Genomic DNA, 21,139 nt, shown 5'->3' with positions numbered 1-21,139 from the left:
CCATCCATCCATCCATCTGTATTAGTTTCCTATAGCTGCTGCAAAAAATGATCACAAGCTTGGTGGCTTGAAACAACACAAATTTATTATCTAACTGTTCCAGAGGTCAGATATCTGAAATGAGTCTTTGTCTAAAGCTTGGCATCTCCTGCCTGCCTATTCCCTCTCTTATGGGCCTGTCCAGTGTCCAGGCTTCAACCTGGTTCAGCTTGACTGAGAAGAGTCTGATCTCTGCTCGGACAGTCAAGGATTGTCTTAGGAAGCACTAAGCTGAAAACTGGTTTCAAAAGAGCCCACATGCAACAGCTCTGGTTCTAATCCTGGTGTGGACATCATGTCATTGCATAATTCATTTGAACAAATCTCTCTGTGCGTCAATGAAGATTTTGGATCAAATGGTATAGAAAATCAGGTGTGGGTACACATGTGCCTTTACACACATGGGCACGCATGTGTCAGTGTCAACTGAGGTGGAAATAAAATTGTCTCAATCGTCCTAATTGCAAGGCCTGAAATTTCAGGTGCTGCATCGACATCTCAGAGCTTCACAAAGCCCCAGAGGCTGTGAGCCCCTGAGCTTCCCTGCTTTCACCAGATATGCCCTGCAACCAGTGGGAAATTCAACCCACCTGCCTAGTTCCCCTATCAGCTTTCCATCCAGTCTCATCCTAATGGATTTCATTCCCCTGCCAGCCCACAGAATTATTCAAACAAATCAATCACATCCTCACTCAGGAGCCAGGGGTCAACACACCCTTTGGTTGCTAAAAAGCCTGTCTCTGGGCTGTGGGCATATGTTGATATAAAGGGGGATCATCCTAAAACTGATTGAATATCTGTTACTAATATCCAGCTTCTCACCTGGTTTTTGTAAGAAGTTGTAGCTTTGGCTAGGGAGTTTTGCAAATATTATGTTCCTGTTCATTATTAAGCTGTAGTCTGTTTTCCCAATTTCTCAGCTCCTTCTGCTCTTTTGTCAGCATTCCTAGATTCTAAGCGCCTTCCTCTAGTTTCTATGTGGTTTGTCAATTCTGGTCTTTTCCCCTGTTTTTGTTCTTTTTGTGTACCTTTACCTGTGGCCTCAACTTCTCCCAGCCATAAGTGGCACAGAGCCTGCAGCTTCATAGTCAGTTTTGATTGGGTCCAAATCAATGATAACCACATCTCTTCCTACAGGAAAAATAAGGACTGGACTCTGTAGCTGTCAGTAGCTGATCATCTAGATAGCCTTACAGCTGTGTTAGCTGCAGTTTTCATTCCCAAATGGTCTTCAGGTGGACCAGTTTATGTGCTGGTCATGGGGACACCGGCTTGGCCCTTGGAATTCCATCTTGGTCAGCTTGATCCTACCCTCATATTAAGATCTTCTATTGCCTTTCAACCTCTCCATCTAAAGCTCAGTTGTATGCCTAATTGTAATATCATCATCAAACTTCAGCTCCTGCTGCTTTGTCCCAACCAATGGAGGGATCCTGAGATAACAAACCAGTCCTGGCTTGACCACCAAGTCCCTTTGACCAGCAACCTCAACCCAAAATTGCACAAGTTGCCCTGCTCCCAGACCCATCCATTTCCATTTTCTTTCCCCCTTCTGCCAACTCATCCCTGTGACTTCTACAAAATTTACTCGTGATTTAACTGGGCTTACTTTGTCTGTAGAGGGCCAGATAGTAAATATTTTCCATCTCGTGTGTCACAGAGACTCTGCTGCAATGACTCAACAAGCAAGTAAGTAGCCATAAGGCAATATGTAATGAATGCACATGACTGTGTGCCAACAAAATTTTATTTACAAGAACCGCATAACTGGCCTGTGAGCCATAGCATATAGCATTGAATCTGATTAGAGCAAGTTTAAATCTCAGAATTCAATTGATAATAGAAAATGCTTTCAATGAAAGTACTTAGATTTCCTAACCATAAGGATTATTTCACGCTAGCAAAGCAGTTTATCGAAGCTGGCATTTCACACTGTCTCTTATAACTCAGTCACTTTTAGGAGATTTAAGTGTGTGCACATCTGTTATCTCATGTAGGGAGTGATTTAATCACCCATTTCACCTGTCCCCTACTTCTGCATCGCCCCGGTCCTGTGTCTTGCATATTTACCAAATGCAGAACGTTAAAGAGAGAACATCAAGCTCTCTGTAGAGAGAGAATGTTTCCCCTTCAGTTGAATCCAACAGTTGCATATCAGAGAATTCAATCTGTACAAGTTCATCATTGGAAAGCATATTCATAAAGCAGCAGTTCTCAAAACTTTTAGTTTTAGGACCTCTTTACATGATGAAAAGTTTGAAGAAACCAAAGAACTTCTCTATGTTCAACTTTTTTAAATTTTAATTAGAGATGTTGTGGAAGCCAGGCATTAGATACAAGATTCCTGGAATGCCACCCTATTTTTAGTACCTGGTATTGGGGTGGAAACATTTGTTGCAATTGAGGAAAACACAGTTTCTAATCATACCATTAGCGGTAGCCCATGTTTTAACTTGGGATTCACTGTATAAGCTAGTTTCCTGGAATTTTTTTTTCTTTTTTCTCCTTATTTCTTCTTCTGGAGTGATACAAAAGTTCCATGGATATATATATATTTTTAACTTTTTATTCTGTTACTGTATATATGATGGTTATCTTTTTTGAGGAACTGTCACATTGTTTTCCCAAGCAGCTCTACCATTTCACATGCAATGCACAAGGATTCCAATTTCTCCACAAATTGCAAGAGATGTTTTCTCTTTGTGAGATGTTTTCTGTTTTGTTTTCACTCCACAAGGCGAGTGAAGTGGTATCTCATTGTGGTTTTGATTTGCCATCCCCTGATCACTAATGATACAGAGCATCTTTTCATGTGCTTATTGACCATCTTCTTCGGAACAACGTTTATTCAAGTCCTTTGTCCTTTTAAAAGTCAGATTGTTTTTTTAATTGTTGAGTTGTGAGAGCTCTTTCTGCTAGACAGGCTTCTCAGATTTATGACCTGCAGATGTTTCTCCCTTTGTGTGGGTTGCCTTTTCATTTTCTTGATGGTGTCTTCCGAAGCAAAAGTTTTTAATTTTGATGAAGTAGGATTCAACTTTTAACTGAGAATGCTTTTTTTTTTTTTTTTTAATGATGATGGATCATATGAGAGGATGGAAGAGCATTTTGTAGCAAATGGATTGGCTTGATTGAGCTTGCTTGCACCTGCCTCAAATTGAAAATCATTATGGCAGAGAAATAACTCTCAAAAGAAATTACAAGTAGTGTTTTGTAATTTTTGCCTGTGTTCCAAAATATCGGTCTTGCATGTACTGGTAATCTCCTAGATAGGATTTCCTAAATGACTGTGAATGATATGAATTTCAGCAAGTTTCATTTTTCATACTATCGCAGAGAATCATAAAAGTGACTTAGCACTTCCAGAGGGGATATCAACTATATAAAATTGAATGTAATTCTCCAATAAAAAACTGGTGGCTTAAAAATTCTATAATACAGTTTCAGGAGTTAGAAATTTCCATGCAACCAAACAGTGACTGAGTATGTCGGAATTTGGATAGGAAAGAATTTGTGCTGCTGACAAAATAGAATAATTTCTGCCAAATGCTCCAACTTGTGTTTAGTAATATTCCTGCTTTGGGTTTGGAAAGTGGGGATTTTGCCTGAAAATTGTTCATTTGCTTTGTAGTTAAAACCTAGAAGTAAAGCAGACTGGTTAAGGGGTATTTGACTGTTTTAGATGAATACTCTTTGTGGTTTCTCCATTTTTAAGATTTTGCCATACTTAGGAAAAAATGTCAATACATCTTTTCTGAAAAATGTAAGAAAAGGACATTCAACATGCACTAAAGAAATTTAAGATAATTTTTTCCCTAAGCACATTTTCTTTCAAAGTTCATAGAGACTTTGATGTAAAAAAACAAAACAAAACAAAACAGATAAGGTATTTAGATATTTAGAAACACCAGCAGTAACAGAACCCTAATTAATATGCTTGCAAAGATATATCACCTTTTAGGATGTCAGATTATTTTGGCATTGGCCTGAAACTTCTGAGCATCTGATATGTTAATATCCCTGTCACAGCCATCAGCACAAAAATAATGATTTGTAGGCAAAATACAGAAAATTTCAAGCAGATGTACATGTCTCAAGTATGTTCAGTGTTCCGTGTAATTACCCCCTGACTAAGACAATGTCTGGCCTTTCCAAGGGCACCTGGTTTCTTGCAGCTTCAATAATCAGAGTCCCCAAATAAAGTATCTGCAAATATGCCTTTAGTTTTTTTGACCTCCTAAAGAATACAATGCCCCCTGGACTTTTTAATCATCTAAAATACTTTCCCCATGCTTGTAATTAGAGTGGTGTAGGCACAGCAAACATAACTTAAATTTGCAGAACAACAGTTTTATTTTTTGAATCTATACAAAAGGGCCCGCGAAGTTGGAATGTCTTACTGGAACGATGAATTGACTATCTGGTCCCATCGTGGTAAATTGGTGGCATAATTATTTCCAGTGAAACAAATACATAATGCTTTATTTGAAGGTGGAGGCCATAAAAGGTAGTGTATGACTCACGGTTCATTTCCCTTCATTTCACTGTGTTTTTTGGGATGTAGCACCTTCTCTTAAGACAGGGCTTGGGCTCTTTGCTCATTGTTGGAAAACTTAGCTATTCGATAAGCTTACTGTTTAGGTCGGGTCTGTTGTTGGGGCTGCTACTTGTCCCTTGCCATATTGAATTTTCCAGCCACTCATGAGTCCAGTCAGGATAAATAAGCTGGAGCATATTTTGCATTTTATGTTTATACTTGCCCATCTTGATTATAGTTCTGGACAAGACAGGGGTTTAGAATGCAATTCCTTTCTTTCTTTTGTTTTTTACATTGAGGTGGAACTCACGTAACACAAAATATGCCATTTAATGATTTCCAGTGGCATTTAGTGCTTCCATAATTTTGGGTAAGACATTTTCATTACCCTAAAAGGAAACCCATTAGCCACCATGTCCTCGCTCCCCTCTTCCAGCCCCTGACAACAGCAATCTGCTTTCTGTCTCTAAGGATTGACCTATAGATGATTCCCTCCTTAGCGGATGATTCCCACATCTCTATGCAGTACTCAGTGTGTAGATGGCAAGATCCAATATAATAGTAGGTAATTGTATTAGCAAGTAGCCTATAGGGACAGAGGTTCAAAAATAACTAAATCTGTACAAATACATATTCAAATCACCATAGAATATCTGTCAAGGAAGCAGGGATGGAAATTGGGGTGAAGGAGAAGTATGAGTGATTGGAATACTTCATTGGATTATTCTCCTTCAATTGGGACCAAAGAAGTTCTTCCAAAATGGGAACTGGGTTGAAAGTGTGTGATCCAGACTCTCCCATGTGATTCCTGATCTAACAGAAAAAACTGCCTCCCCTACATATTGCCATCACGTTATCCTGTCCTCATCCTTGCCCACAGTAACAGCTGGACTGCGACCAGAGTGCAAACATTCCTTGGTTGAATAGGGACTTGTGATCTGTGCAGCCCTATGAGGAATGGTAAGCCAGGTCAATCAGAGGTGTCCTCTTAGAAATTTGAGTAAAGATCGGAAGAATGCTTCATTCAACAGAGGCATCCAAAGATGAAGAAATGCCATGGGATGCGATGTCAAGTCAAAGAAGTGATTGACAAGCCAAGATTCAGAGGCTGCACAAAACCCACGGGCAAAAATATCTGGGGAACCCAAATACAGTCACATGGTGGACGCAGTTCATGTGACTCCATTGTGTCCTTAGGGAGAGAAAGAGAAAGGAAAATGGAGCACAGATGAGAGAGAAGAGGAGCCAGTGGTTTCTGAGAGAGAAATGAAGAAAGCTGCTGTTCCCCACAGCTACCCTGGATCCTGATAGGGCCCAGTTCTTGTCTCCGTCTCCAAATAACCTCTCTCCTCTTCTTCTAAGACACCAGACATATTGAGTTAGGTCCTAGCCCCCACTCTAGTAAGATACCATCTTAATTTAAGTACACCCACAAAGACCGTATTTCTAAATAAGGTCTATTTGGGACACACAATTCGACCCAACAGAGAGGAATTCCTATTAACTGGAAACTTCCATTTTACTCTACTTTGTGTTTTAGTACAAAAACAAGGCATATGGTTTTCAAACCAGACTTCATGAAAGAATCCATCCATTCCCTCTTAGAATCTTTAGGATTATGACCTTCAAATACAGAACCTTCTGCAGATTTCTCTGTTTTGATTCTTTATGGCACTTTTATGGCATATATGTATGTTGAAGGCCTGCGTTATGTTGGCTCTTGATCTGGAAAATCTTTAAAACACAATTTCATCCGAAAAAAAATGAAATCAACCATCAGCCCACTGTCTTCAACCAAGAACTATATTCATGTTCGCATTTCATTTGAAATAATGCCTCTGCCCACTGAGCGCAACCACAATCCCGATAACTGATCTTAATCACCAGAAGTAAACATTTATTATGCTCACAGATTTTCTGGATTAAGTCCTTCTCTCGCCTCATTACCTATGACTACCTGTTGTTACAATGCTGTATTCTGTTTGCTTTCGCTAAAATGGGATGCTTTCTCTATGTCCTCACACAGTTTTACTGTTTATTATTCCTCTCGGCATCGTGTTCTATTATCGATCAATATAACAATTTACTTAAACATTTCTCTTTTTTTTGTTGCGCCGAGAGGTGACTTCCAATTATTATTCTTATATCCATTTTTTTTTCCAGTTGACGTTTTAGATAGCCATCCTGTTTTCACTACTTTCTTGGGGGGAACATAGCCAGTTAGAGGAGTATTTGTAGGCTCTGGAAATGGATTAGTTTATCTTTCCAATACTTGTATATTAGGCAGCCTCTGAGGACCCAGGAAGGTCATTCAAGTTCAGAGAGGGTGAAACAAGTTGTTCCTAAGATTAATTGACTCATCAATATATTATGGCTTAGATCAGTGCTTAAATACTTTCATTGCACGTAAGAATCAATTACTTGGGAATCTTGCTGAAAATGCAATTACCTGGGGATCACCCAAAGACAAGGGATTGACCGAGGTGGAAATAGACCAAAGGAACTCACATTCGTAATGAGCCAGTCAACTGAAATGTGACATGTGGTTCTCAGACCATGTGGTTTAGATTCACATCATTGCCTAAAGTCAGAGAAGGGATGGAGAGAGAAACTGTGTCTCTTTGCATTCCTTCCTCAGGTAGGCAAACTGGGGCCATCAAGAACTGAAATATTCACGATGGAAGATTTCTGTGGGCAGTGGGGGAAATAGTGAGCGGAACCAAGTGTAAGAACTTTTAGACAACCTAGATTTCAACGTCGTGATTGCCTTTGGGGCCCAAGGGAATAAGACAGCACTGTGTTTGGATTGTCCCATTTCCAGAGGTGCCTGAGGTTGGGAGATTACTTTTGGGGGTGGTGGGGGCAGGGGTGGGATGTGTCTCTTTCTTGCATAGAAACATTGGGAATCAGTTATGGAGAGTCCCAGTTTCCAAGGGTTATGACTCAAAATTTGGGTAGCAACCCTGTCTTCCTGCAACCATCACCCACTATAAATGAGCCTCACACTGAGGGAACCCCACTCACTGTCTGTTTCCCATACTGGAAAGGGAGGGGTGGTTCTGGGGAGGTTGGACGCTCCCTTGGTCCGTATGACAGCTCCTTGGGGTCTGCCTTTGAAAAAGCTTTGTGTGTGGCCAGGCAGATGGAAGGTGGCGAGCTGTCGAAGGTCCAGCTGCTGAGTCTAGTCTTTGACGGGGACCAACACATGCAAATCTCACTCAGGAATTAGCCACCGAAAAGACGAGATGCCAGGATCAGTGCTGAGAATTGCACGTCGAGTGTTTTCTGTCTATGAGGCATTGTTCTACACCGTTTGTATGATTTGCCTATTGTCTGATTCACAGTTCATCTTTAAAAAGCCATGGGAGGTTGGGAATTGTGATAGGCTGATTTCCTGCACTGCTGCAAAAAATGGCCATGTCCTGATCCCAGGAACCTGCGATATGTTCCCTTACCTGGCAAAAAGGTCTTTGCAGATGTGATTGAACTAAGCATTTTAAGATTGGGAGATCTTCCTGGACCATGGAAGCAGAGGCCAGTGGGATGCACTTTAAAGGCGGACAAAGGGGTCTTGAGTGAAAAAATGCAGGTGGCTTCTAGATGCTGGAGAAGGCCAGAGGAGGTAGTGTGTGCATGCCTGTGTGCATGTGTCTGTGTGAGTTTATGTGTGTCTGTGTGTGCATGAGTGCATCTACTTGTGTATATTTTCGAGGTCTTTGAGTGTGTCCATTGGCTTCATTGGTAATTCTGGGTGCCCAAGAGAGCTAGAATTAGCCCAGTTCAATACTTTCAGTCCAATGAAAGATTGACCCAGTCCCTTTGGGAAAATGCTGAATCTTTAGGATTTTTCCCTTTTCCTCTCCTCTCTGCGTGACATCTGGACTCTGAGGGGGATGCGTGCCTTCCAGGAATGCAGTGAATTGGTCCAGCTTGCCATGTGCTGCCCACTCTCATCTCTGGTCTGTCTCTCTAGGTTTCAGGACTTCTCGGGGGCTCCTAGCACTTCTGGCTGATGCTGGCAGCTGCTGAGCTGCAAGGTCTGCCCACAAGCAGATGGTGGTCCTGGCTCTGATCGATGGACATAGCACCCTATAGCATCCTCCATTCTGTCCTAACACAGCCTGTTCCATGGGTGACGTTGCTGCTGCATGCACAGTGCCTCAAGCTCCTTCCAGAGGGGCCTCTGTGCCACAAGGAATCCGAGAGAGGCTGGGACACGGGCTCCTGGGCCCACCCCATGCTTAGCCAAGTCATTCTGATAGCACAAGGCAGAAGGGAACTGAATAAACTCCCACACCAATGCATCTCTCTGGGAGCTGAGGGGGAGTGGAGTGATGCTTTCAAGGTTCCCTCTTTGGGCGGATTTCCTTCTTCTTGTTTTGAGGCAGACCCACCCTGTAGCTATTAAAGGACTTTTCTCCATGTAGAACAAAACAAAAGAGCAGGGAAAGCAAAACTGTGCAGCCAAAAGAGTTGGACCATCATCTGGGTTTGTTCGTGGAGCCCAGGACAGAGCCGTAACTGCTTCCAGCCTCAGCTTCATGATCTGTACAAAGCTGGATGGCAGCACCAGGTCACAGGGATAGGAGACCCAGAGAGATGCTACACTAAGAACCTCAGGACTCACACAAGAGCTTTCCTGCCATAAGACACCCATGCCAGATTTTCTTGGGAACAGTGGGCTTTGGAGAAAAGAAAGGGGCATAGCATAGCTGGTCTCACGGATACTTTTGTTCCAAGACAGAGGTGATTTTGTCCCCAGGGGACACTTAGTGATGTCTGAAGACCTTCTGGGGTATCAGGACTGGGAGTCAGATGGGGGGTTGCTCTTGGCGTCTGGTGGGTAGAAACCAGGTGTTCTAGTTTGCTAGCTGCCGGAATGCGATACACCAGAAACAGAACAGCTTTTCAAAGGGGGAATTTATTACGTTGTAAGTTTTAAGGCCATGAAAATGTCCAAATTAAAGCAAGGCTATAGAAATGCCCAATCTAAGGCATCCAGGGAAAGACTTTGGTTTGAGAAGGTCGATGGCATTCAGGGTTTCTCTCTCCTGGAAAGGCACATGGCAAACATGGTGGTATCTGCTAGCTTTCTCTACAGACTTCTTGCTTCATGGAGCATCCCCAGGGGTGTTTTCCTTCTTCATCTCCAATGGTCTCTGCCTGCATGGGCTCTTGTGGTTCTCGTGGTTCTGTAGCTCTCACACTTTTTCCAAAATATTTCCGCTTTTAAAGGATTCCAGTAAACTAATCAAGACCCACCTGCAATGGGTGGAGTCACATCTCCCTCTAATTAAAGGTTAATACCCACCATTGGACGTGCCACTACTCCATGGAGATAATCTAATTAAGCTTCCCACCTACAGGACTGAATAAGGATCCAAAGAAAAGGCTGCCTCCCCAAGATGGATCAGAATTAAAACATGGCTATTCCAGGGTTCATAATCCTTTCAAACTGGCATACCAGGGATGCTGCTAAATGCTCTACCATGCCCAACACAACCCTCCACTAAAAGGAGGTATCTGCCCCAAGTGTCATTGCTGCCACTGTAGAGAACTCTATCCTAGATAATGCAGATCCATGCAAATGTCCAAGAAATCTAGAAATGTCTTTTCACTCAATTTCTTGAGGGTTTACCCAGTCTTGTCTGATTTCCCTTCCAGATTATGCTCATTTATGTAATCCCACCATTCACACGAATTATGGATCCTTAGAGAAGAACATGGTGTACTGTGATAAGCCAAACTCACATAATTCCTGACACAGGAAAGGCTTTGTCTGCCTTTGTTATGTGATGCTCTGGACAGAGTTTGTCAACCTCGGGAATCATGGCATTTCAGAGCAGATGACTTTAAAACGAAATTATATTTATATTAAGAATTATCTACACACATACGGTCCAAATATGTTATACAATCAGTGGCATCACAATATCATTACATGGTTGTGTACGCTTCGCCATGATCATTTTTTGAACATTTGCATCACTCCAGAAAATTAAAATAAAAAGAAACAAAAAGGAACCATAGGCTTTACCCTTTTCTCTCATTGATCACTGGCATTTCAATCTACCCAATTTTTACCCTTTATCTCCCCTTATAATTTATTTGTTTATTATCCTTTTTTTCCTACTCATCTGTCCATGCCTTGGACAGAAGGAGCATAAAACACAAGGTTTTCACAATCACACAGCCACATTGTTGAAGTTATATCTTCAGACAATCATCTTCAAGAGTCAAGTTTACTGGAACACAGCTCCACAGTTTCAAGTACTTCCCACCAGCCACTCCAATACACCATAAACTAAAAAGGGATATCCGTGTGATGCATAAGAATAGCCTCCAGGATGACCTCTCCATTCTGTTTGAAATCTCTCAGCCACTGACACTTTATCACGTCTCATTTCTCCTTTTCCTTCTTTGGTCAAGAAGTCTTTCTCAAGCCCACGATGCCAGGTCCCAGCTCATCCCGGGAGTCAGTGGACCAAATGATGGTTTTGTTTTTTTTTTTGCTGTTGTTGTTATTGCTTTTTAAATGATTTATTTTTATTTAATATGTGTATTATATGTTCACATACCATGCAATCATCCAACGTGTTACAATCAGTGGTTCACAATATAGATGAGGTTTTGATGTGGGGGTTGATCCTGGGCATTGTAGGGTCTTGAGTAGCATTTCTGGACCCTACCCAGTCAATGTCAGAAGCACCCCCTACCAGGTGTGACAACCAAAAATGTCTCCAGACATGGCCAACAACTCCTGGGGGGTGGGGATGGGAGGAAATCAACCCTGACTAAGCCCCATTGAATGGACTGCTTCCCATCGTGAGTCAATTTTCTTCTTACAGAGAAAGTACAGTTTCTTAGTGCGTTCAAGAATTGTGGCTCCATCACGAAGTCCTCACCCTGCCATTTCACAATAGTCCAGGGGAAGAAAGGAGAATGCTGTTTCTCCAGGTGCAGAGAAGTAGGGTGGCGGACCTTGAGGCATATTGGAATCATTGGAGGAGCTTTAAAAATCTCCACACCCAGACCCCACTCCAAGCCTATCTCTGGGGGTGGGACACAGGCATTGATATTTTGTGAGATCTCCCCCAAGGGTTCCTGCCAAGGTTAAGAAGCTCAGATTTGGACAGATTTACTGTAAAGTTCCCACTGTAAATATTTTAGGCTCTGTAGGCATATAAGACCCCATATATGCTGCTGCTGCACCAATATGGCAGCCAGAGGTGATCTGTAAAGGAAGGAGAGTGGATGGTTCAGCTGCACCAACCAGGCAGTGAGTTATGGTTGGTACTGGGGGGCTTAGTTAGGGCTCTGGATACACTGTTAGCTGTGTATCTGACACTTCTCTCCTCTAAGTCCTTCCAACACAGCCCTGATTGGAGGCAGTCATTTGCCCTCCCTTTAGTCACTTATATAATTCGGAGAGAGCTGAAGCTCACTTCTTTGGGTGGAGGTTGATTAGACTCTAGTCATGCAATATAACAGTAATTTCTTCAGAAATAAGCATGGCCCCCAATACTGATCAATCAGATGTGAGTGTAATTGTTGGGAGCTCCTGGACATGACTCCCAGAAGTATTACAGGCATGCTACAACTAGGCTGAGGATAAAGCACCATTGCAGATGGCAGAGCAGAGTGATGGAAGGAAGACAACATTAGTTCTGAGCACCATCATCATCACCATCATCTTCATCATCATCACCTTCACCACCATCATCTCCATCATCATCACCTTCACCACCATCATCATCTCCATCACCATTGTTCTCACCACCATCATCACCATCATCATCATCACCATCACCACCATCATCACCATTACCATCATCATCACCATCACCATCATCATCACTGTGTTAAGCAGTCTTGAAGTCCACTTTTTTAGCTAGCTATGCTGCATAACAAATCACCACAAACTTAGCATCTTAAAACAGCAAATGTTTGTTATTCTATTATCTCACAGATTCCTCGGGTAAGGAGTTTACCCTTGGCTTCACTGGGTTCTCTGCTCAGGATCTCACAAAAGCCAAAATCAGGGAGTCCATATGATGTCTTTCTACTCAAAGTCTCTTACAAGCTCATTCAGGTTATTGGCAGGATTCAGTTCCTTGCAGGTATAGGCCTGAGGTGTCTGTTTTCTTGCTGGGTGTCTGTACCTTATGCTGCTTTTGGATTCCTGCCATGTGACCATCCCCATGAACTTTTTCAGACTTCTATGCTATGAATCTCTTCCCCTGGGAAGAGCCCACTCCCGTTAAAGACCTGATTAGGTCAGGCCCACCCAGAATAATCTCAGGTGTGATTAACACAAAGTCCAGTGATTGGTAACCAAACCACAGGAGTGAGAGTCCATCGTATTCAAAGGCTCCTCCCCAACTTAGGAATGTATACCAAAAGGCAGGAGCTTGGGGAGCCATTTTAGAATAGCATCTACTGCATCCAACCTGTATTCTTCCTAGTTTGTGGGCTAATGGTGATGATGGTGATGGTGGTGATGATGGTGGTGAAGGTGATGATAGTGGTGATGGTGATGATGATGGTGATGGTGGTGATGATGATGGTGATGATGATGGAGATGATGGTGGTGAAGGTGATGATGGTGATGATGGTGATGATGATGGTGATGGTGATGATGATGGTAATGGTGATGATGGTGGTGATGGTGATGATGGTGGTGAGAACAATGGTGATGGAGATGATGATGGTGGTGAAGGTGATGATGATGGAGATGATGGTGGTGAAGGTGATGATGATGAAGATGATGGTGATGATGATGGTAATGAAGTTGGTGGTGATGGTGGTGATGATGGTGATGATGGTGGTGAAGGTGATGATGGTGATGGTGATGATGATGGTGATGGAGATGATGGTGGTGAAGATGATGGTGATGATGGTGATGATGGTGATGATGGTGATGATGATGGTGGTGATGATGATGATGGTGATGATGGTGGTGAGAACAATGGTGATGGAGATGATGATGGTGGTGAAGGTGATGATGATGGAGATGATGGTGGTGAAGGTGATGGTGGTGATGGTGATGATGATGGTGATGGAGATGATGGTGGTGAAGATGATGATGATGGTTTTGATGATGGTGATGATGGTGGTGAGGACAATGGTGATGGAGATGATGATGGTGGTGAAGGTGATGATGATGGAGATGATGGTGATGATGATGGTAATGAAGTTGGTGGTGATGGTGGTGATGATGGTGATGATGGTGGTTATGGTGATGATGGTGGTGAAGGTGATGGTGGTGATGGTGATGATGATGGTGATGGAGATGATGGTGGTGAAGATGATGATGATGGTGGTGGTGATGATGATGATGGTGATGATGGTGGTGAGGACAATGGTGATGGAGATGATGATGGTGATGATGATGGTGATGATGATGATGATGGTGATGAAGTTGGTGGTGATGATGGTGACGGAGATGATGGTGGCGAAGGTGATGATGACGGTGATGGTGATGATGATGACGGTGAAGGTGATGGTAATGGTGATGGTGATGAAGTTGGTGGTGGTGATGGTGATGACGATGCTGGTGATGATGGTGATGAAGGTGATGGTGATGATGACGGTGATGGTGACGGTGATGGTGATGATGATGATGGTGATGAAGTTGGTGATGGTGATGGTGATGATGTTGGTGGAGATGATGGTGGTGAAGGTGATGATGACGGTGATGGTGATGATGATGATGGTGAAGGTGATGGTAATGGTGATGGTGATGATGATGATGATGATGGTGATGATGATGGTGATGAAGTTGGTGGTGGTGATGGTGATGATGATGGTGGTGATGATGGTGGTGAAGGTGATGGTGATGATGACAGTGATGGTGACAGTGATAGTGATGATGATGATGATGGTGATGAAGTTGATGATGGTGATGGTGATGGTGATGATGTTGGTGGAGATGATGGTGGTGAAGGTGATGATGACAGTGATAGTGATGATGATGATGTTGGTGGAGATGATGGTGGTGAAGGTGATGATGACAGTGATAGTGATGATGATGATGTTGGTGGAGATGATGGTGGTGAAGGTGATGATGACAGTGATAGTGATGATGATGATGGTGATAATGATGGTTATGATGGTGGTGAAGGTGATGATGATAATGGTAGCAGCGATGGTGATGTGATGATGGTGAAGGTGGCGGTGAAGGTGGTGGTGATATGTTGGTGGTGATGATGACAATGGTCATGATTTTGTTGTGATAGTGGCCCACCTACCCTAAGGATTTTACTTGCATTTAAACTTCACAGTCCTACAAAGCGGGTGCCATAATTTGACCCACAAGGTTGCTTAGAGAGATTGGTTATCTCACCCAGAATCATACAGATTGTGAGAGCTGGGGCAGAAGCCATGGTCTGACACCAGCATTGCTACTTCTAATTGCCTCCTAAGAGTTGGCCCCACATACTCATTCAGAATGGAGTGGTCCATTTCCGTAGGGGGCTTTTTCCCCAGAGTCTACATGAAATGAGTTGATTCTGTTAAAATCTGATAAAACCCAAGAACATTTAAAACGGAAGTGGCAGTAACTGCACAAATGTCACAAATAAACAGGCTGACTGGGGACTGTGTTCCATAAAAGTGCCTCGTGGTTACATTGAAATCTGATCAGGAAGCTCTTTGAATACTAGAAATTCAGAAATGAAAGTAAGCATAAAGATAAGTAAGCTGATAAATGTGTGCGTGAATATATATCATTATACACATAAGTATATGTGTTAATATACACACACATATATACCTCATGTGTGATTTTGTGTCTGTGATTATGTGTTTGCTCCTTGGAATCCGTATGAAAAAAGTTCTGAAATTTCTCATTTGTCACAGGATGATAAGCATAATAGGAAAACTGAAAGAAATTTCACAAGTTAGTCCTTTATCTGAAAATTGGTTCCAGCATTTTAGATGGCTTCAGATGGCCCAATCATTTCGAAAACATCAGGTAATGAGAACTCACTGGAAATAGACTCACTCTGAATGAGCCTAAGAGGTGGTATTAGGTAGCAGTCAATAGCACGGGACCTGGTGTCAGATATTTGATTGAACAAGCACACATAGAGAACACAACAAAACAAAATCCCAAAACAAGTCTTCCCCTATTCTGTTGAAGGATTTTGGGGAAGTTGATCTCAATAGATGGGTTCACCAATCTGTGACCTGAGACGTGACCCATTTCAACATGAGCTCACATCTATTTTATGTTCAATGTCATATGGAATCCTATATTAACTAGCTTTGTTTGAAGAAGTTGCTTTGAAGAAGTGGTTTCCCCACATCTTTGGGTGGAAAATCACTTCAACGTTATTTTCCCAGAGAAGGGAAACCCTCTCTGTCACATTACCTTGCTTATATTCCTTGCACTATCTGATTGATTATTATGATTTTTATTAGAAAAACTGTAAGTTTACAGAAAAATCATGCAGAAAATGCAGGGTTTCTATACCCCTCCCATTATTAACACATTGCATTAGTAGGGTATGCTTGTCACAAGTGATAAAAGAATATTATTTTAATATTGCTATTCCTAATAGTCAATAATTTAGGGTTCACTGTGCTGCAAAGTCCTACGGATTTTTTCTTAAAAGTTTTCTAGTAACATATAGACAACCTAAAATTTGGGTTTCTTGTTTATTTATGTGCTTATTGGACTGTGGGCTCTCTATGGCCCATCTTGAATTCCAATAAAAGCAAGGAATTGGTTGTGTCTTCTGATATATTCCTTGTGATACAGCAATGTGGGCAAAAAGCAGCAACATAATAAATATTCTTTGCATGAGACAGTTAATAGATGGGAGGTAGCTATTATTTTTTTAAAGGGCACTTGCAGGAAGAGGTAGGTCTATAGAGTTCTACAAAGTTTCTGTCACTGGACTCGATATTTTGCCTTCTCTGGTCTGCCCTGCCTCAGGTGTAAATGTGAGGGTGTTAAAGGATGAAAGAGGTCTGTAAGGGTCAATAATCACAGAAAGGTGACCAGCCAAGTGGCTGCTTGAATGTTTAAGACAGAAGGTCTAGAATGGAGCTTCTGATTGAGAAGGTATAAAAGGACCCATGAAATGGTTCAAAGAACAGCCACCCCCACTTATGGACTGATAAGGTAGAAGGAGAGAAGGTGGGACTTCCTTCAATGTGTCACTTGGTCCTGAGAATGTTGATCAGTTGGGAAAGACCGAAGATGGGCTAGGCTGATGGAATTGCTTTTAGCACAAGTGAGGGGGCTGTTTGTCACGGCGGATTTTTTAATGGATTCTTAGGGTTGAACATTTGTGCATGAGCATATCGTTATTAATACCACAATATCTAAGTGTGGGCTAGAATCCAAGAGCAACCTTTTATTTTTTTAATGGCATCCTCCAATGTTTTCTTTATTATAGACGAAAAAACAAACAAACACTGAGGCCACCTCAGACGGGAAGAACTGGAGAGTTAACATTTCTGGGAAGTGCCGAAAGAGCCTGGGTGTGTCTGCTGCTGGCATTTGTCTCAGATTACAGACGGATTTTAGGGAACAGAGCTCCAGTGCATGCACTGGCTTTGAAAGGACGGTCTTTAATTGCTCACTGGGAGGCACTTAGAGCTGGAATTTCAATCTCTGATAATGAGCAGGGCGCTGTCTTGTAAGGCTTATGGAAAGATTGTGCACATCAATACAGAACCAAAAAGGAACATAAATACCCTTTCCAAACCATCTCTAATATGTGCCTTATTAAGAATTTAAATAGATTAATATTAAAGCTGAAGCATGGAAGCACAGGTATGTGCTTGAAGATCAACCAGAAATTTTAAGTGAATTATCCAACTGCTACAACTATAGATACAAGCTCTCCATAATATCTGAGAAACAACTTCTTTTACTTTCCCAGGGCTGCTGAAACAAAAAACCTCAGGCTAGTGGGCTTAAAACAACAAAAAAAAATTTTGTTTGATGGTTCTGGAGGTTAGAAATCTGAAATGAAGATGCTGAGAGGGTTGTGTCTTCTCTGAAAAAGGAGAATTCATTCTCACTTGGTGTTACCAGACAAAGGCTGTGGATTCTTTGGCCTGATGCACTCCATAACCAATTCCTGCTGTCGTAGGAGAGAGCAGGTGGCCTAGAAGAACCAAATCTGTCTCCCGGAACTGCAGTCATTCTGATAGTTTTATTAGAGAAAAGATGGGCATGGTTTAGGATAATGAGTGCAATGGCCCAAGATGACGTAATTAGACGTGATCTGATTATTGAATATGCTTAGTCACAGGATGTATGTAAAGAAAATGGCGAGATGAGGTCTAAGTGACTTGTAGGTTAAAATCTGAGCTACTGTGCATGTCAGATGGGACCATTTTGGTTAGATCCAGCCCTGGTTCTCAAGATCACTTTGGACTTGGGGTGGGTTAGTTCACGGCTGACCTAAGACCCTTCATTAATAAACATTAGGGACTGTCTTTAGTGATCACAAGACTAACGTTGAAAAACTGGATAACTGGGTGCAAATGAAGGTTAGTTACAAGGTTTTTACAATCCCCGGGGTGGAAGATAATGGCTGTCCAATCATGATCAGAGATCAAGGCAGTTAGATTACAATTTAGAGATTTCAGGAATTTCCCTTTGCCTACTCCAATATACCAGATGCAAAAAGGAATCTCTATATAATGACTCAGTAATCATAATCATCCTTTGAATCCTGATTTCTTGGTTATACTGGCATCTGACAGGTGACCCAGAGTCCATGGCATTTTTTGGCTTGTGGTATAACTCAATCTCCATCATTTGGTGATCTTCCCTCTCTCTCTTCCTAACTGTGTCCAGATTTCCTGCTCTTATAAGAATACCAGTCATATTGGGTTAGGAGACACCCTAATCCCATTTGGCATTGACTCCACTAATAACATTTTCAAAGATTCGGTGCCTGAATGGGTTCATGTCCACAGGCCTGGGGTTTGAGTCTTAAATATGTCTTTTCAGGGGACATCATTCAAATCCATAGCATGGTTTCAGGGGTCAGGAAATCATGGCACAAATCCACCCCATCTCCTGCTGGATAAGTAAAGTTTTATCATCTAATGAAAAGGGGACTTGGATCTCTCGTCATTCACTTATGGGAGTATACGGGGGTCTTGGGGTATCTACACAAAAGCTCCATGAACTATTGGGAGGCAAAGATTGGAAAAAGAAAATAGCTTTTTCTTTAAGTAGAAGTTTTTCTTCTTTTTTTGTTTTGGCAACACTATTCTTTATTATCATTTTTTTCTTTTTGAGGGAGAAGCATGCATTTCTATAGCACCTGTAAACAAATCAGTGAAAAATACTCTTTTGAGATTCTCCACACTTTTTTTGAATGTTAGAATATTTACAACAATATTACATGATCGTGTCTGAAGGTAAGACAGGCTAAAACAAGGGTGAAAAATTACGGCTAAAAGTATTCAGAGCAGCAACTTTTTAAGCCATGATTTTCTTAAATCAAGTTATTGCACTTGGTCATTTTATTGCTACAGCAAAATTAGACCATTAAAGAACAAATTTCTGATTTTATCTGATTGTCTCATACTCCTTAAACATTTTAAATTAATGCAAATATAAACTGGAGAATCTTCTCCTACACCGGCCCCATTCTCTCTTGGAATCTCTTTGGACGAGAGTTTTTCTTCTTAAAATATTGGAGGGTCAAAGTGCCTGTGTTTTTGTTTAAATTTCTCAAGAGTTGTATGTTTGTCAACGGAATCCACACTAAAGATTTTTTCTAGGTTTCCTTCCGTGGGTCCAAAAGATTCATATCTCTACTTCTGACCCATGTGTCTTAAGAAGAGAAGTAAATATAAGAGCATGACTTCAGAAACTGTTCCTTATTTGCACAATTAAATATATTCTTCTGTATATAAATAATGGGCAAGGCTTTGCAAGTCAATCAACAGGAAGTATGTTTTCATCAAGAGTTTCCCACGAGTCATTTGCAACCAAAACATTCTTTGGAAATCATCTCAGACAATCTCACAACATCGCAGTTGTTGTTTCCCGAACCAAAGAGAAACAATGGTCGGTAGACTTGCCCACAACCACAGCAGAGAATGAATGTGTTGGCAGCAGACCTATCTCAGATTGCAGAATTAAAATCAGTCGGCTTCGTCGGTGCTTGAAAGTCTAAGTAAAGCAGTAACAGTTCTTCCCAAAGTGGTCCTTTGGCAGAAAACAGACGACACGCTCAATTTGTGTGATGTGAGGATAATGTTTAAAAAGAACTGTTATTCAAGGTGTGGTTAGAGTGTAAGGAAGGCACAGAGGGGAAAGAGGAAGACTGGACCTGGAACGGGCAGAGGGACGAAGAGACTTCGGATGTTGGGTGTTGAAGAGAGGGCTATATGGAAAGGGTCCTTGGCAATGAGCACGGCACCTACTTCTTGGTACCTTCTGTCCCCTGGTGTTTCCCATGCTTCTGATCCTACTAAAATGCAGGGAGGAAGTCATTTAGGTTCCCTTCAGGATTCTGGAGCAGGTTGGAAAAGGGTGAAGAGGGGAGAGTGAATCAGGAGAGCAAGCAAACGTCAGGAGAGCGAGCACAAATGGTTAGACCACTTTTCTCATGGACATTTGTTGTTTGTTTGTTTGTTTGTTTGCTTCTGCTTGGCGTTCAGTCATAAGCTAGCTTTCCAAAGTCAGGGTTTTAAGTACGATTATGGAAAGGGTTGAGCCTTGACGGTTACAAAGCGTGTGAATCTGGTTCACCACAATTATCGAGTGATTTTAATAGATATCTTTTTAATCATGGCGAGATACATGTTACCTCTCATCACTGCTACTACCTATGGAATGACTTTCAATATTTCTTTGAATCCGTCTATTGAGTGGAAACTTTTTTACTGAGAGAGCCAAATGATCATGCAAAGGTATTTAATGTGAGACCATTCATAATTTAGCTCATTTTGTCAGTGTTACAGATTTGGAGGGATATCAGTTGCTTTTGTACAATCAAGTTCCCTTTCCTTTGATATAATGTAACATTCTATTCTATAGTGTAACCTCTTAAGACATGGACTCTCTTGATGATGAGGTCTGAAATAAATCACAGATCAATGAAGGACCACCAATTTCTTTTTAACAACTAGATAACTTAGTGATAAAGTTTTTTGGTGGAATGTTCTCATGTCAATAGTTACAGCAACAAATGATTGCCTTGAGTCATGTTAAAGGTCTGAAGAATCAATTTTTAGTACTTGATTTGAAAGAGAAGGCATTTTAAAGATGGAAGCACCCAGCATTTGACAGTGAATAGTCTGAGGCAATGTTCACACATCCCACGCCAAAGTTTTCTGTGCTGACATAGTTTGGGAGACAACATATTATATTCCCTTCCTGAGATGTTCAACATTCCAGAGTATGCAAGGAAGTGAACAATACCTTGTGGCAGTAACTTCAGATATTGAATGACAATATCTGGATACACATATAGTTCATAATAAATAAATTTGGAAAAAAGTTATTTATTTCAATATCAATAGTTACTTTTTACTTTTTACAAATTTTTAAGCTTCTTGAGTATGGCAAGTTATGAG

The 21,139-nt window shown here is 41.5% G+C and overlaps 1 long non-coding RNA gene across 1 annotated transcript in view; it reads left to right on the top strand.

Moving 5' to 3' along the window:
- The first annotated feature begins 1,671 nt into the window (after positions 1 to 1,671).
- Positions 1,672 to 21,139, top strand: part of LOC143671568 (uncharacterized) — an 86,567-nt gene continuing 67,099 nt past the window's right edge. Inside the window, exon 1 of the long non-coding RNA XR_013169602.1 lies at positions 1,672 to 1,728. This is a non-coding gene — a long non-coding RNA (uncharacterized LOC143671568). The remainder of the gene's footprint in view (positions 1,729 to 21,139) is intronic.

This window comes from Tamandua tetradactyla, chromosome X (genome assembly GCF_023851605.1).
Source record: "Tamandua tetradactyla isolate mTamTet1 chromosome X, mTamTet1.pri, whole genome shotgun sequence".
Taxonomy (NCBI): domain Eukaryota; kingdom Metazoa; phylum Chordata; class Mammalia; order Pilosa; family Myrmecophagidae; genus Tamandua; species Tamandua tetradactyla.
The sequence above is the reverse complement of the archived record's forward strand: the minus strand, read 5'-3'. Positions and strand labels throughout refer to the sequence as shown.